We start from the raw sequence: 15952 nt of genomic DNA, 5'->3' as shown, positions 1-15952 counted from the left end.
GAGGAATTATTACAGATGTTTCAGAGGTTTATCCTCTAGCACAATGTGGCTATTTTTCCATCAAATTCTCAATATGTAACACCTGATGGGAAACAGCATGTATTGCAGAATTACATAACATGCAAACAGGTGATGTTTTATATATTTCTGGTATGAAATTTGGAGAATTTGAAAATAAGTAGTTAGTAGTTAAAGGAATTTTGAAGAAAACATATATTCTATCCTCTTAACAACTTATCTACTTTTTAAAGATGAATTTTCAAAGAATTAAATTGTTTTCTGGTTTACAATGAGACAATACTAAATAATAATTTTTTTCAAAATAATATCAAATGTAAAAATATTGTGAAAATATTGTATAGTTTGATACAATTCAAGTTGATGAGCCTCTGATAAAGAAAGAGTGATTAATTCAAATTAGATGGCAAATAATATTAATTTTTAATAGATAATACAGTTAGAATAATATTTACTAAGCCAATAGAGTGAAATTAAATTTTATGTACCTAATTTTTTAACTTTAATTTTATTGTCAAAGTGATGTACAGAGGGGTTACAGTAAGAAAGTTTGTGAATACATAACTTTTTAAATTTGTTACCCCTATCCTCATTTTTCACACTTTTCCTTCATGCTAAGACCCCTGACAATTTCTACAGTAAATTTCCAATATATTGTCTTCTGAATATTGCTATTGCATTGCTTTCCCTTTTTCCTTTTATCACGATTTTGTAGTTCTTCTTTCCTTCTCTAATTAAGATCAATGTATATGCCATACAAAATGTACCAAAATCAAATACAGCAGAGGATAAAGAAAAGGGGGGAAACATACACACACACACACACACACACACACACACAATCACATATTACACCAAAAACAACTGCAAAGATAAATCTCAGTTAACCTATCTTGGAGTTCATTTTGCTCAGCATCATGTTATTGCATCATATATACATATGTATGAAGCTAATCTGCTCATCTGCTAGACTCTTTTAAACATTTACTAATTAATACAAATGAGGAACACCATGCAATCTGTTTCTTTGTGTCTTGCTTCTTTTATTCAATAGGATTTTTCCATGTCTTTCCATTCCCTATGAATGGTGCGATATCATCCTTTCTGATGGAAGCATAGAATTCCAATGTGAATATATATACCACATGTTCATAATATACAATAAAAAGGAACACACAAATTACCAACTCCTCTGGGACACAACAAAGGCAGAGGCAAATTTATCGCTCTGAGTTCCTACATCAACAAATTGGAGAGATCTGAAACCAACAATTTAATGATACATCTGAACCTCCTTGAACAAGAGCTGAAAAATAAACCCCAATCCAGTAACTGGAAAGAAATGATTAAAAATCAATCAGGATTACATGACCTAGAATTTCAAAAAATACACAGAAAGAATAAACAAAACCAAGAGTTGGTTTTTTGGATAAATTAACAAAATTGACAGACTTTTAGCAAGTCATATCAAAAAAAGAAGAGACCACACCCAAATAAATAAACTAAGAGATGAGAATGGAAACATCACCACAGAAACAACAAAGATTCTGAACATAATAAGGGAATACTTCTCAAAACTTTATGCTAATAAGTTTGAGAACTTGGCAGAAATAGACCTTTTCCTAGCAAATATTGACATGCCAAAACTAAACCAAGATGAGTTAAACCATCATAACAGGCCCATATCAAGCATTGAAATAAAAACAGCACTAAGAGACCTCCCAGCTAAGAAAACCAGGACCAGATGGTTTTATAGCAGAATTCAACCAGGCTTTCAAAGCAGAGCTCACACCAATACTCTTCCAACTCTTCAATGAAATTGAACTAGAAAGTTCACTACCGAAAACATTCTATGAAGCCATCATAACCCTCATCCCAAAAGTAGGCAGGGACTCATCAAAGAAAGAGAACTATAGACCCATTTCTTTGATGAACATTGATGCAAAACTTCTCAACAAAATTTTGGCCAATCGACTTCAATAACTCATCCAAAAAAAGCATACACCACGATCAAGCAGATTTCATTTCAGGGATGCAAAGCTGGCTCAATATACGCAAATCAATTAATATAATCCATCACATCAACTAGAGCAAGGATAAGAATCATATGGTTATCTAAATAGATTCAGAAAAAAATAAACATTCGACAAGATCCAACACCCTTTTATGATGAAGGTTCTGGAAAAATTAGGAATCCAGGGAAAATTCCTCAATAAAATGAAAGGTTTATATGACAAAATTGCTGCAAGTATTATACTCTGAGGTGAACAACTAAAGCCATTTCCTCTTCATTCAGGAACAAGACAAGAATGTCCTCTCTTTCCACTTCTCTTCAATCTAGTATTAGAATGCCTATCTACAGCAATAAGAAAATATGTGAACATAAAAGGGTTCCAAATAGGGAAAAATGAACTAAAACTCTCCCTCTTGCCGATGACATGATTTTGTACATACACAATCCCAGGGACTCCACTCCCATAATACTGAAGCTGATTCAAAACGTTGGTAAATGCAAGATATAACATTAACCCTCAAAAATCAATGGCTTTTCTGTATGCCAACATTGAGAAAAGCGTGGCTGAAATCTGGAAACTCTATTCGTAATGGTGCAAAATAATAAAATACCTAGGAATCAACTTATCCAAAGAAATGAAGGACCTCTGCGATGAAATCTTTAAAAACCTGAAAAAGGAAATCAATAGAATTTAGAAAGTGACAAAACCTCCCATGCACCTGCATTGGAAGGATCACCATCATGAAAATGGCAATACTTCTCGAGGCTATCTACACATTCAGCGCGATACTTATCAATATTACAACCTCATTCTTCAAGGAAATAGAAGAGGCAATCCAAAAATAAATATGGAACAATAAAAGACCCTGAATAGCAAAAACTATCCTCAACATAAAGAACTATGCTGGAAGAATATCAATATCAAATTTCAAACTCTACTACAAAGCCATAGTAATCAAAATAGCTTATTACTGGCGCAAGAACAGACCTCAGCACCAATGGAATAGACTTGAAAACACAGAAATGAACCTACAGTCCTATAGCCATCTCATCTTTGGTAAGGGAGCTAAAAAAAAGAACAGAATAGAAGAAAGACAGCCTCTTCAGTAAATGGTGCTGGCAAAATTGCTTAACTACTTGTCGAAAACTAAAGCAGGAACCTTATACATCACCCTGCACCAGAATCAATTCCAAATGGATCAAAGACCTCAGAGTCAAAGAGACACCCTGAAAACATTACAGGATGGAATAGGAGAAACCCTGGGACAAGGCAAAGGGCCAGAGTTCAGGACCCAAGACTGGACCCCACGCCCCCCCAAAAAAGAAAGGATTGAATACATACACATTAACACAGTAAACACCTTGTCAGCAATTTTGCTTTGTACGACATTTCTTTGATGGGGTGGGGGATACGTGTTGGGTGGGGCAACCGGCTGTGGAATATTTTCGAAAATTTGTGATTTCACAAATTTCACCAGGCAAAGTATAATTTTATGTACTTCTAGGTCCAACATGAGAAAAAAACCACAATCTTAAAATATTCAGCATATTTTTTTAAAGTTTTTTTGTAAAGTTGCTGTACAGAGGAATTCCTTTTACATGAATAAGGCAATGAGAACAGGACTTTTTGACCAATTTTACACTTTCAATTGTTGATGGCCCACTATCCCTTCCCAACTCAACTTCTTCACTCCTCCGCATACCCCTTCGAAAGTTGTAATGTTCATTTCTAATATACTGTCTTGTCGTCATCCTACTTGCAATGTGTCCTTATTTCAGGGATTTATTACACCCTTTCCCTTCCCAGATCAGACAAACATATATATACAAGACGCATGGTACCAAACTTGAGTACAGTGTCAACAGGGGATATGCCATAGGAACCAACAATAAAATAAAATCACGGAGCATATTTAAAACAATAACTATAAAGAGAGATCTCTTGTCTTCATATATTGGAATTCATTTCAATTAGCATTATTTTATATGATCATATATACATCACTTTTGATCGTTTCAGTTCATCTAACAAGATTATCTTATATGTATATTATTATTGCAAATAAAGGAAATCGTGGGACCTAAATACTTTGGGACTGGGTTAAACAACTTAATATTATTTTTCCAAGTCATTCCATTTCCTAACCAAAGGGACAGTGTCATGCTTTCTGTTGGAAACATAGAATTGCTATCTCTACACATATGTACATACAAATGTTTATATTTACCATATTTTTGATACACTCATCTAACTCATTTATTGAGGGGCATTGGGGTTGGTCCTATATCTTAGTTATAGTGAATATTGCTGCAATAAATATAGTTGTGCTGGTAGCTTTCCAAAGGCCTTGTTAGTGATCATGTAGTTAAATGTCCAAAATTAGGATTGCTGAATCATACGAGAGCTGTAAGCATAATCTTTTAAGGAACATGTATACGGATTTCAGAATGTTTGAGCAAATTCACTCTCTCACAAACAGTGTGGTAGGGTTCCTTTGGAACCACATCACCAGCCCAAGCATCTGTCATTACTAGACTATTCATTATAGCCATTCTAATTTGTAAAAAGTGGAATATTAACACAGTTTTGATTTACAGTTCTTTTATGGCCAGAGAAGTTGAGCATATCTTCAAGTGTCTATTGACTATTCTCATTTGCTCTTCCCAGAAGTAATTTAGTTTTATCATTAAAGTAATTATGAAGACCAATTGTGTGATTCCCTGAAAATAAGAAATGTGCCCATTCAGAGAATTGTTCATATTTATTACATAATAAATATAAAACTTTTCTGATCTTACTCATCATCTATTTATAAATTAAAATTTAGTTTTGCAAAGGAGAAATGTTTCAAATCAACAGAACCTTTTGGAGTGGAGCATCTTTTCCAAAGGAATATGAGAAAACAATATTTATATATTTTCTGTGAAAAATAACACATTCTGTAATCTGGAAATAAGTAACAAGGTTAATTATAGAGGTTTCTATGGATACCAGAATTTTTAAATAGCACTGGACTAATTACACTAAAACTCTTTTCTGACAGATTGTCATTTTGTGGTCTAAACATTCTATTTAAAATATGTGATCAATAAGAAGAGATTATCACCTCATGTATGATTTTTATGCAAGTATTTAGTCACAGTTCAATCCAAATTATTGCTTGGGTTTAGGAAGGAAGAAGCTAGCTTTTTAGTCATTGTATATTTTCCAAATAAGTAAAAGAGTTCCAAATGAAAACGGTATTTCTGTTGTCTGTTGTGACAGTACTTGATTGTGTCCACAAATTTTGGGGCTAATATATTCTCAATCATAATTACTAGAAGAGATACAGATATTCATTTCAGGTGCTAGGACAGCATATTTTACTTTGAGCCAGGTATAAGGAAGTATATTGAAGACACTAATCTATTTCCATAAAACGATTAGCTAATTAGAAAAAAAAATACATCCATGGTTGTGCAGCCTCAAGGAGAATGTAATTATGCCACTTTTTGATATGTTTTGTTCACTTCAGTTCAATTGCCATAATTCATGTAAAAGGATAGATAGTATTTTAAAGATTTGCACTTAGAAGGAAGAAAGGATTGACCAAATTACTTGGTGTATAAATTTGACAAAAAAGGTGTCATCATTGAAGATAGATTTATGCCTGATAGAATGCAAAACTCAAAGAGCTCTATTTACTAAACTAAGTCATTCTAAAGAAAAGAAAATACGATGTTAGGAAAATGAACCCTCAAATATGTATTTTAATGTTTTTGTTTCTTTCATGCATGTGTTTGTAACGCATTTATAAGATTATTTCTTTGTTGCTTTGTATGTCCCTACCCCACAGTGTAACCCCCGCTTTCACTATATTTGATGTCAGTATAACATGTGGAGGAGACGGGGACAAACAAGTCGTTTAAGGATTCAGGTGGACCTGTTGCAACAATGAGAAGTACAAAATGTCATGTCAAAACCAGCTTTACAATGTCGGAGTGGGGGAGGAGGGGGGGTATATTTGGATAGGGGGGAGGGGGGAGGCTGGGAAGGGAGGTGAAGGATAAACAAAGGAGGAGGCTGCAATGCTTGGTAAGAAATGTATGCATTATCCTGCCCATGTAATTGTAACCCCTCTGTACAGTATGTTCTCAAATAAAATAAAATAAAATTTAAAAAAAAAAAAAGAAAATGCCATGTTACCAAGAAATGTTGACTATACCATCAGAGAGACAAAACATCTAGCATAGTAAAGGACTAAATGGTCGACGTTATTGTAGGACTTGTGCTACAAATGAAGCTTATGTACAACTTCCTAATTAGACTTTGGCTCCATCAAAATTAGTATATGCTTATTGGTTTGATTCCATGGGACACATTCATGAATATTTTGAGGACATACAGCCAAATTGACAGAAAGATAGGGTTGACTCTATTCAACCAATGTCTCATACAGAAAAAAAAAAAAAAAAAATATTTGAGCATTTTATATTCTGATGAATGAACCTTGTAGAATATTTCTAGATTATGGATAACAGCATTAAATAATTGAAAATTACCACAAAGTTATCAATAACCCATTGTGGCCCAGTACACCTATAAACTATAAAGATTCCTTTACCAGTTTCATGTCATTTAATGAAAACATAACATGGTCTTGCAACTTGATAAACAGCTAGTAAATATGACTTAACAAATCCTTATGAAGGATTTAAAATAAAAATATGAGGAAAGTGAGGAAATATTGAGGATCATATTCCAAGATTTCAACTTCAGTTGCATAGGTAGAAAATATCTTAAAAAATATGTAGTTGCTTATGTAGTTGTTTGGAGTTATAATAAATACAATAACATTTAGGACAATTAATTTGTCAAAAGCCAAACCACTAAATTTTAGAGAAACGAAGGATAATGTATGTTATTTAGAGCTAAGAGAGAAATGAAGAAAATAAACTAGTACATGCTACAAGATTGAAAATAAACTGCACCTATCATACATGTGACAATATAAACCAGTTTCACCAAGGAGAGAAAACACCTTACTCTCTGAAGAAAGAAGTCTAATTAAGAAAGTATGTCAACTGCTGTTGTCCCTTGCTTCCAGTGTGACTTTGGGATGGGGATCTATGTATTCTACTATTTATATAACCATAATTTCTTTTTTTTTTATTTTGAAAATACCAGACGGAGGGGTTACAATTTCATTGGCAATTTAATGAATACATTTCTTATCAAGCATTGTCTCCTCCTTTCTTTCCCATTCCCATCCCTTCCAATCTCTGCCCCCATAACCATAATTTCTTTGTCAAGGTTACTCAGTTTATTGAACACCATCCCACATTATGGCATGGGAATGGCTCCCAGAAAGAATTAATTTCAAAAGCGAAGATACCACAGCACGCCCTAACTTTGCCCTTTCAGAATTCCTGAGAATTGTGCTGTGGTTTAGTAGAATTGAACTCTGGGTGGAATTCTTACCCTTTTTAACTCACATATAAAAATATGCTACTGCTTATATTTATTTGCCCTTGCCTACCCATCATCTAGGTTCGATTGGTACACTCGTTTCATGTGAACTTTTCATTCTTTTTGATACCAGTGTTCATATAAATAGAAATCATAAATCTGGACATTATATATTAGGTTTCAATCAGGGTGATTCTAGGACAGTAGAAGAACCTTCCTCAAATGACCTTTCAATATTCACGACTGCCTATTGAAGAAATGCTCTCATATGAAGAAGCCTTTACCACTATCATGTCATTTGTCCAAATCCTACCATACCAACAGGCATTACTTCAGAGTTTGTTAAGGAGGTTTTGATGGATGAATGTGGAGATATTGAGAGATAGTAAAACTTGTGAATTAGTAAGTTTTTCTAGACCCCGAGTGTAAAAGTACATGCTTACAAGAAATTATCTTCAAAAACAGAATATTAGTTCAGAAATATTTTACTGTGTACAAAGGAAACTGTACACAGTAGAAACTTTGTCTAACCTAATAAAAAAGAGGCAAATGATACCATACTTTTAGAGGTAAATATCTGTTCTTTTAATGCTATCGTTAAAAAAGAAAATCAATGGCTTCAAAAACAGTCTTACTTCCATGAATGAATCTGATTCAATAAAAAGGAAGAATTTTCTATATGATTTTTTGCTCTATGGATTTCTGAAAATTTTCATTTCCCTTCCTAACTGATATCTGGGTTTACTTTTCAGGTGGAAGCAACATGAAAGTTGGAAGGAAAACTTCCATGAAAGTCTTCTCTTTGGAAATGATGCAAAATTACTTCAATGTTATTTAAATACTTCAGCATGATTTTAAATTTTCTATTTGGTATTTTATTTTCAAAGTAAGAAGAGCCAAGTGTTGGTGGCTGGTGGCATTTGCGTGTAATCCTAGCTACTCAGGAGGCTGAAATCTGAGGATTGTGATTCAAAGCCAGCCTGAGCAGGAAAGTACATGGAAGACTTATGTCCAAATGACCCCCAAAACCAAATAACAGAAAGTGGTCCTGTGACTGAACTGGCAAAGCTCAGGCTTTGACCCAAGGAGGAAAGGGAAAGTCTCCAAACCCAGAATACAAACCCTTTGACAGGCATGTTATGAATAAAAATAGCAAGAACAAAACATTCACCATATTTCTCTGTAACATGGAAAGTCTACAAACCTTGTATTAGGCATAAATGCTTCAACGTACTCACTGGCTTATGATGAGAAGCCATTTCTTGACGGCATTATAGAGTTATGCCAAGTTAGAGTTCAAAATCAATCAATCCAAAATTTTCCTTCAAAAATTTCCAAAGACATATCACAGATTTGTTTCCCTATGAAGGAGAATGTGTGAGATCAATGTCCTTTGCCTACATATGCCTAGATTCTTACCAGTTTGCTATATATTATCAAGAGTCTTCCATGAATGACTTACTGACAAATGATATTTACTATAGCACAAAGAAACCTTTGTGAATATTGAGACTCGCAGATGAACTATGAAAATCTCTCTCTTCTGAAAACACTAAGTACCCATTACTTAGCAGGCCTAGGTTGCTCAAAGAAAAAAGAAAACTGAGGAAAAGGCTATTTCTAAGTGTAAGTGGAGCCATCGAAAAAGGTACATTTGCCTGGGAATAATATCTTCCTTATTATTTATTATTTCTGCAGAAAATAATAAAATATGAGAAAAATATAGTGATGTTTATCCTTCAAAGAAATTTCCTATCAACTTCTATGGTCCAAACAGAAGAAAAGTTTGGAAAATTTTGTGGGTTGTGTAAATGAAATAATTTTGCAACGTATTTTTCAAACTAGAAGAGGCTAATATATCTCAATATTTTTCATGTGTTATCTAATTTGCGGAAGCATTCTGTGACTTTTTCACAAGGCCTGTGGCATGGTAAAAAATAGTCTCTTTCATGTATCCCTCAAATAGCAGCCAATATTTATTAGTTTGGCATGTAAATATACACATTAGGAAGACACCATACTTTTGCACAGAGAATCTAACATTTATAAGGCAAGAACACATGAATCATTTGAGAATTTCCCTTTATATTTCTGAAATGTTCAAAGAAGATTAAGCTGTAATTTTTGACTATAATTTATGTCACTTCATGAAACCATATCCAATGAAGATAATGTTGTTTTCAATTTGTGTGTAATTTGCCACGCATATTTAAGTCACGAAATGTCATTGTATAGCTGATTTTACATTCCTTGTCTACAACATCACTACTCTAAATAAAATAGTTTTTGTAGGATATTTTACAAAAATATACTTTGCAAAAACTACATTATAGGTCTGTATTCCAATTTAATCAGAAGAGTTGAAGTATTTGACCACAGAAAAGGAAGTTTCACAAGTGAGAATCTTGCTCATATTTAGGTGAGGTGTGGAAAGCTGAGGGTTTCTAATTTTGGACATATTTTGGCACCAAGATTTCTCCTATTTTATAATTTCATTTATTGTAAAGGATTCTAAATAAATATCTGAAAAAATATTTTCAATATTGATTTATAAATGATGGCTTGGAACCTGGAGACTGAGGAAAACCTGTGTCTTTCGATTGATATCCACATACCCATCAACATAATATCATTGTGAAAAACATAATTTCAGAAAGTGTATCTATGAATAGTCTTCTTATTTATAGAATCTTATTATCAATATGATTTATAGAGGTATTAGTTACATATGAAAGGCCGTGAGTACATTTCTGGTCATATGTTCTTACCCACTCCTCATTTCCTCATATTTTTTTTGTTGTCTCAAATCTCCATCCCCTCCCACAAGGTATAAAGTTTATTACAAGAGGTTGTTTTGTGAGGATTGCAGTTGCATTGGTTGAATCTTGGTCCTTTGTCTGAGATATTGTTATTCCTTTCCCTTCCCTAACTTAGATTAATGTTCATGTAATATACCAGATAAGAAAAGCAAAAACAGTGACAACCCTAGATATGCCATGGGAAAATAAAGGAAAAACAGAAGGAAGAGCTTCACAATAGTATACTTTGAAAGGAAGCAACAAGGAGATATCCATTGTTTCTATATCTTTGAGTTCTTTTTGCTTAGCCTAATCTTCCCTATACACACACACACACACACACACACACACCTACACACACACACAGCGGTATTGTGATCCTTTGCAATGTCTAAATAGAACAAATACCAAGTTTTACAAATAAGGGAAACCATGGAGCCTATGTTTGTTTGGTTCTGAGCCACTTTATTTCACATGATTTTTTCCAAGTCTTTTCATTTCCTTACCAATTAAATGATGTCATTTCCCCCTCCCTCCCATGGAAACCTGTAATTCCATTGTGTATTTATCCCACATTTTCTTGATCCATTAATCTACTCTCAAGTATCTGGGGTGTTTCCATATTTTCCCGTGGTATATAATGCTGCAATGAACATTACTTTGCATTCTAATAGGATGAGGTAGAATTTCAATGTTGACTTTATATGTATTGATTTTATTGTCAGAGATGTTGATCATTTCTTCAAAGGTCCTTTGGCCTTCCTCAGTTCCACATCAGTGAAGTCTCTCTTTAAATATTTAGCCTTCTTATAGGGTGGTATATTGTTTGGAATTGGGGGATGGGATTTAACTTTTTAAATTTTCATTGTATTTCTGCTCTATGACCCTTTTCTGTTTCATAGTTAGTGAAAATATTTTTTCAGTCTGTTGGATTTCTATTTACCTGCTTAGCTATGTTTTCCATCATGCAGAAGCTACGCAGATTCACAAAACCCCATTTATTTGACTTGCATTCATGCGTCTATAATATCAAAGTATCATCCTGTCTCAAGGAACCATAATATTCCTCCTATTATTTCCACTAATAATCTCAGCCTATCTTCCTTTACCCCCGCAACCTTGATTTATTTGGTATTGATTATGGTGCATGGTGATATATAATTACCTATCTCATTTTTAATTGGTGTTTCACCAATTTTGTCAGCACTGTTAATTGAATATTGCTTCTTCACATTTCTGCACTTTTTCTGTTTATTTTCAGCTGATCTAGGGATGTCATATAAATTTTCCTCTGGAAGTGTCATTTCAAATGTAGGTACCATGGTTTTCCTTATTGTAATAATGGATATATATCCAGTTTCATCCTGGAAGAGGACTGCAAAAGCTTAAGGTTGCAATAGTTTAATAGCTATGGATATATGTGCATAGAAGATTAGGCTAAGCAAAACGATCCCCAAGATATAGAAAGAAAAGTATTATCAATGTTGGATGTCTTCCTTACAATACTATGAAAAGCTGTTTTTTTTTTCTTGCCTTTTTCCTTTATTTTCCTATGGTCTCTTGCTTTTTGTCAATGTATTTGATTTTTTAGCCTGTGGATTGTACACACGTTAATCTAACGTTGGCAGGGAGCAGGAACAAAATATCTTGAGACAGAGGACATTGAGTGAACCAATGCCACAACATTCCTCACAAGACAATATATAGGAAATGAAATTGACGTCTGAGCAGGGATTTGAGGCAGACAAATGAGGAATAGTATAACTTGTGACAAAAATTTCAACTCACTGAGTTATATACATAATAATAATTATTTGGGACATCAACTTAAAAGAAGATTAAACTAAAAAGGAGTGTATTGATACTTACCCTTATCCTATGTTTTGTAAGTTTACACATGGATATGTAGGTAGATTGATTTTTACACCTTACATCCCTACATGATTAGAAAAGAGGGTTTCCATGAGTCTACTCGTTCCCAAACATAATTTACAAGTTAATATTTATTTAAATCCCGCAGGAAATCCAAAACTATTTGAAATTACAAACTACGATGAACCTGCTGCATTGATATGTCCATAATCAGAAACTCTCTATTTTAACAATATTAATAAATATGAGTAGTATTCTCACATCCTTAACTTCCTCACCTGTCCCCAAATAATTCAAAACATTTGATTGCAGAGGAATTCTACCAATAATTTTGGATATGTTGGATTTATGTTTCAAAGTCTATTCCAATTTTCTTTAGGATTATTGTGGACCACAGTACCAAATCAACTATTAACATGTGGGGGCATTTATATGTGAGGCAAATTACACACAACAGTAAACAAAGATATAATCATCTAATATAGTTTCCTGAAAGTGTCTTTTGTTATATTTGACAGTTACAGTACTCTTCTTTCAACTTTACAGAATACATACTGAGAAGTTATTAAACGATGCATATCCTCTTACCCTACAAATATCAGATTCTCAGCAGAAAACTATGCTATCTTCACAAAGTGCATGTTTTCCAAAAATAGTTTTTGATGATATTATGTGTCTACATAAAAAACCTGCTTTTTTCCCTGCTAGCAGTGTAGCAAAGAAGTCAGTGTCTTTCAACAGATGAGGTTACACATGAAAATTATTGAGATGGGGGAGAAACTTGCTTAGTATGAAATATATTTCAGAATCCTTGGGTGAAGCAATCAATCAAAATTTGCATGGCCATACTTTATGGAACAAATAAGTTGATGTAAAATTTGTTAGGAATCCAATATCATTGCACTTTTGTTACACATTTATTACGCTCTACAAGTATAAGAAGAAATAAAATGGAATATGATATTCACAGGAAGACTAGTACAATGATTTATGTAGTGTGATTTGTTCTCTATAGGGAAACATACACACATTTCTATTTGATAATTGACGTTTCTATACTCCAAACTTACTACATGTATATGGAAAAGGACATGGTGAATTCCAATAAAGATATAAAACATGAGTTTATTTCTGCATTAAAAGAAAAATATGTATAACCTAATAAAATCAGGATACGGTCATTTGGCAGTAGAAATAAAAATAAATTCATTTGGTTTATCCAGTATAACAATGTATTTATTAATGTAAGATATAATTGAAATGATGACAAATACTTTGGACTCATGTTGTGTCGCCTGAATGGTTCCTGTAAAGAAATAAAAGGAAATAATCGTGTATATATATATATATATATATATATTTGAAAAGATGTGGAACTATATTTCTGAATTCTGCCTATGATCAACAAGAAACTTTACTGTTGTCCAAGAGATAATAAAACATTAATAATAGCTATTGCAAGTAATTTTGAAGAAATTTCATTCCTGCTTCGACTTTTTCCTCCATTGAACCTTGCTGATTGTCTACACACCTTCTCACAAATTATGCTTGGACATTCTCACCACATTAAATGCATTGAACATTTGAAATCTTACCCTAGTCACTCTATTAATTTAAGGATAATGGCCCAATTATTCAAACCTTAATGTCTTACACAATATTCATGGATCTCTCTCTCTCTCTCTCTCTCTCTCTCTTTCTCTCTCTCTATCTCCATGTAAATATATATCTATATATGTATACATATATCTATATACCTATATATAGGTATATCTATGTATACATATATATACATATGTAACTATAGATATACCTATATATAGGTATATAGATATATAGCTATATATATCCAGGAAAATAAAAAAGATATTTTTCACGTGGTTATTTAGACAGAAAAACTCTAACGGATTTACTACATGTCATTGTTATGAACTTAAAACAACATGATTTTGATCTCCATTTCAGTTTGTGAAAGGATGCATCAAAGCACGGCGCAATGATTGATTATGTCATGAGAGGTATCCTACTAAAGGATACATGTATAATGTAATGCATGAAACAGGCTTGAAGAGATAGGTACAATTAAGAGGAATGTGCCATAGCCCTTTATGTTCATAAGCTCCAACAAAAAATTGCTTATCCATTCTTAAATGTGGACAAAGCAAATGCCATAATGAAGTGACAATTACATTATAAAGTGATATCTAGTCAATATGTTCAGGGATCAGGAAATAAAATTAACATTTAAGATACATGCATGTCACTCTCTGTATAAACACTGAAATATTGGATTTTGATAGCAACATTGAAAAGATTACCATTAACGTAGGTAGCATTTCTTTGTTAATACTACTTACACAAATATACATGCCTTGGAGAATTCTGTTCAATAGGCCCACCAACATTGGGAATATATGACTGAGATCAAGCCCAGCGTAAGAGGCTTGGATATGAATGGCACCATCATGGTATCAATCCTCCTGACCAAGAAAAAAATCTAAGAAATAAAATCCTGAAAAACCTGTGCTAAAAAAAAAGATCAAAATTGAATTAAATCAGGAATTTAAGAAAGGCAAAAAAAACCCCTCCATTTTGAATCAAAAAACATAGTAATGTGCCTGACCCACTGTATGGATGTTGAAACCACAGTAGGGAAAAATTGTAACATAATTTCAGTTTGTTCACACATATACACACAATTATTGCCTCTTCAAATGCACCGATAAGAGAAATATATGATTGGACATACAAAACTGCTTACATATGTATAATGATAAAGATACGGTTTGCAAAATATTAGCCAAATAAAAGACAAATCAGGAAAGAATAGCATGTGTCCTAAATTGTCACAATTATCTAATCAATTCACAAATTCTCTAGTACCATCCTCTTCTTAGAAGACAGAATATTATGATTCCATAAGAAAGACATATTAGCAAAATGGATCAGGATTCCTATCACCATGGTGTCATATTAAGTGATTTAACAACTTTTGGAATTAGGGAAATATCACATATCACATTACTCTGAAGATGTTAAAGAGAAAATGCAAGCAGTTCCATATAGGGAGTGAATAACATCTTAAAGGCTCTTTTTCTAAAGTAAGTATACCAGTGAGTATTGTGCATTTTTAACGAACATTACATTACTTTTGTGTCTATTTTTCCGGTTGTTTTGGTCAATGGCCTGAATCTCAGATGTTGGTGCAGTCCCTGAGTTCTTCAGCTCAAGGATAATTCTCTACCACTTGACCAACAGGGCCACTTTGAATTCTGAGGATCTTAATTGGCCATGAAGGATTCATAGAGACTCCTGCTAGGCTTCCATGAAACCTGATCCTCAGATCTGAGCCTCCTGAGTTGGTAGGATTGCAGGTTTCTAAGCCATCCGCATTAGGCATTTTTTTTCTGTTTTTCCTTGGTGTGTTAATAGATTTTTGTGTTTGTTTTTTAGGACTTTCATCCACACCGCAGTTCTATGATGTATCTATGATTTTTCTCAAGGATGAGACTCTATAGTGTTGAATTTTGTGGGAATTCATTCTAGAAATGAATTTCAGAGAAAAAAAACCTCCAGTTTATGAATCTGTTTGGAGATCCGCATAGGTTAAATGCCTGAGATACTAAGATTACCATCAAGATCATCTGGCCTGGCTCAAGTGGGGTTTCCAAAGTCAAAAATCCCATGTCCTATTCATTTTCTTCTGCATGGAGGTTGAGAACTATCTACAAGGATAAACATATAATATTGATTGAATTTTGTATTGACCTTACAATTTGAAGGCAGTATGAGTTTTAGTCT

Source organism: Dipodomys spectabilis, unplaced genomic scaffold (assembly GCF_019054845.1).
Source record: "Dipodomys spectabilis isolate Male_0828 unplaced genomic scaffold, ASM1905484v1 ptg000164l, whole genome shotgun sequence".
Taxonomy (NCBI): Eukaryota; Metazoa; Chordata; class Mammalia; order Rodentia; family Heteromyidae; genus Dipodomys; species Dipodomys spectabilis.
This window is presented reverse-complemented; position numbering follows the sequence as displayed.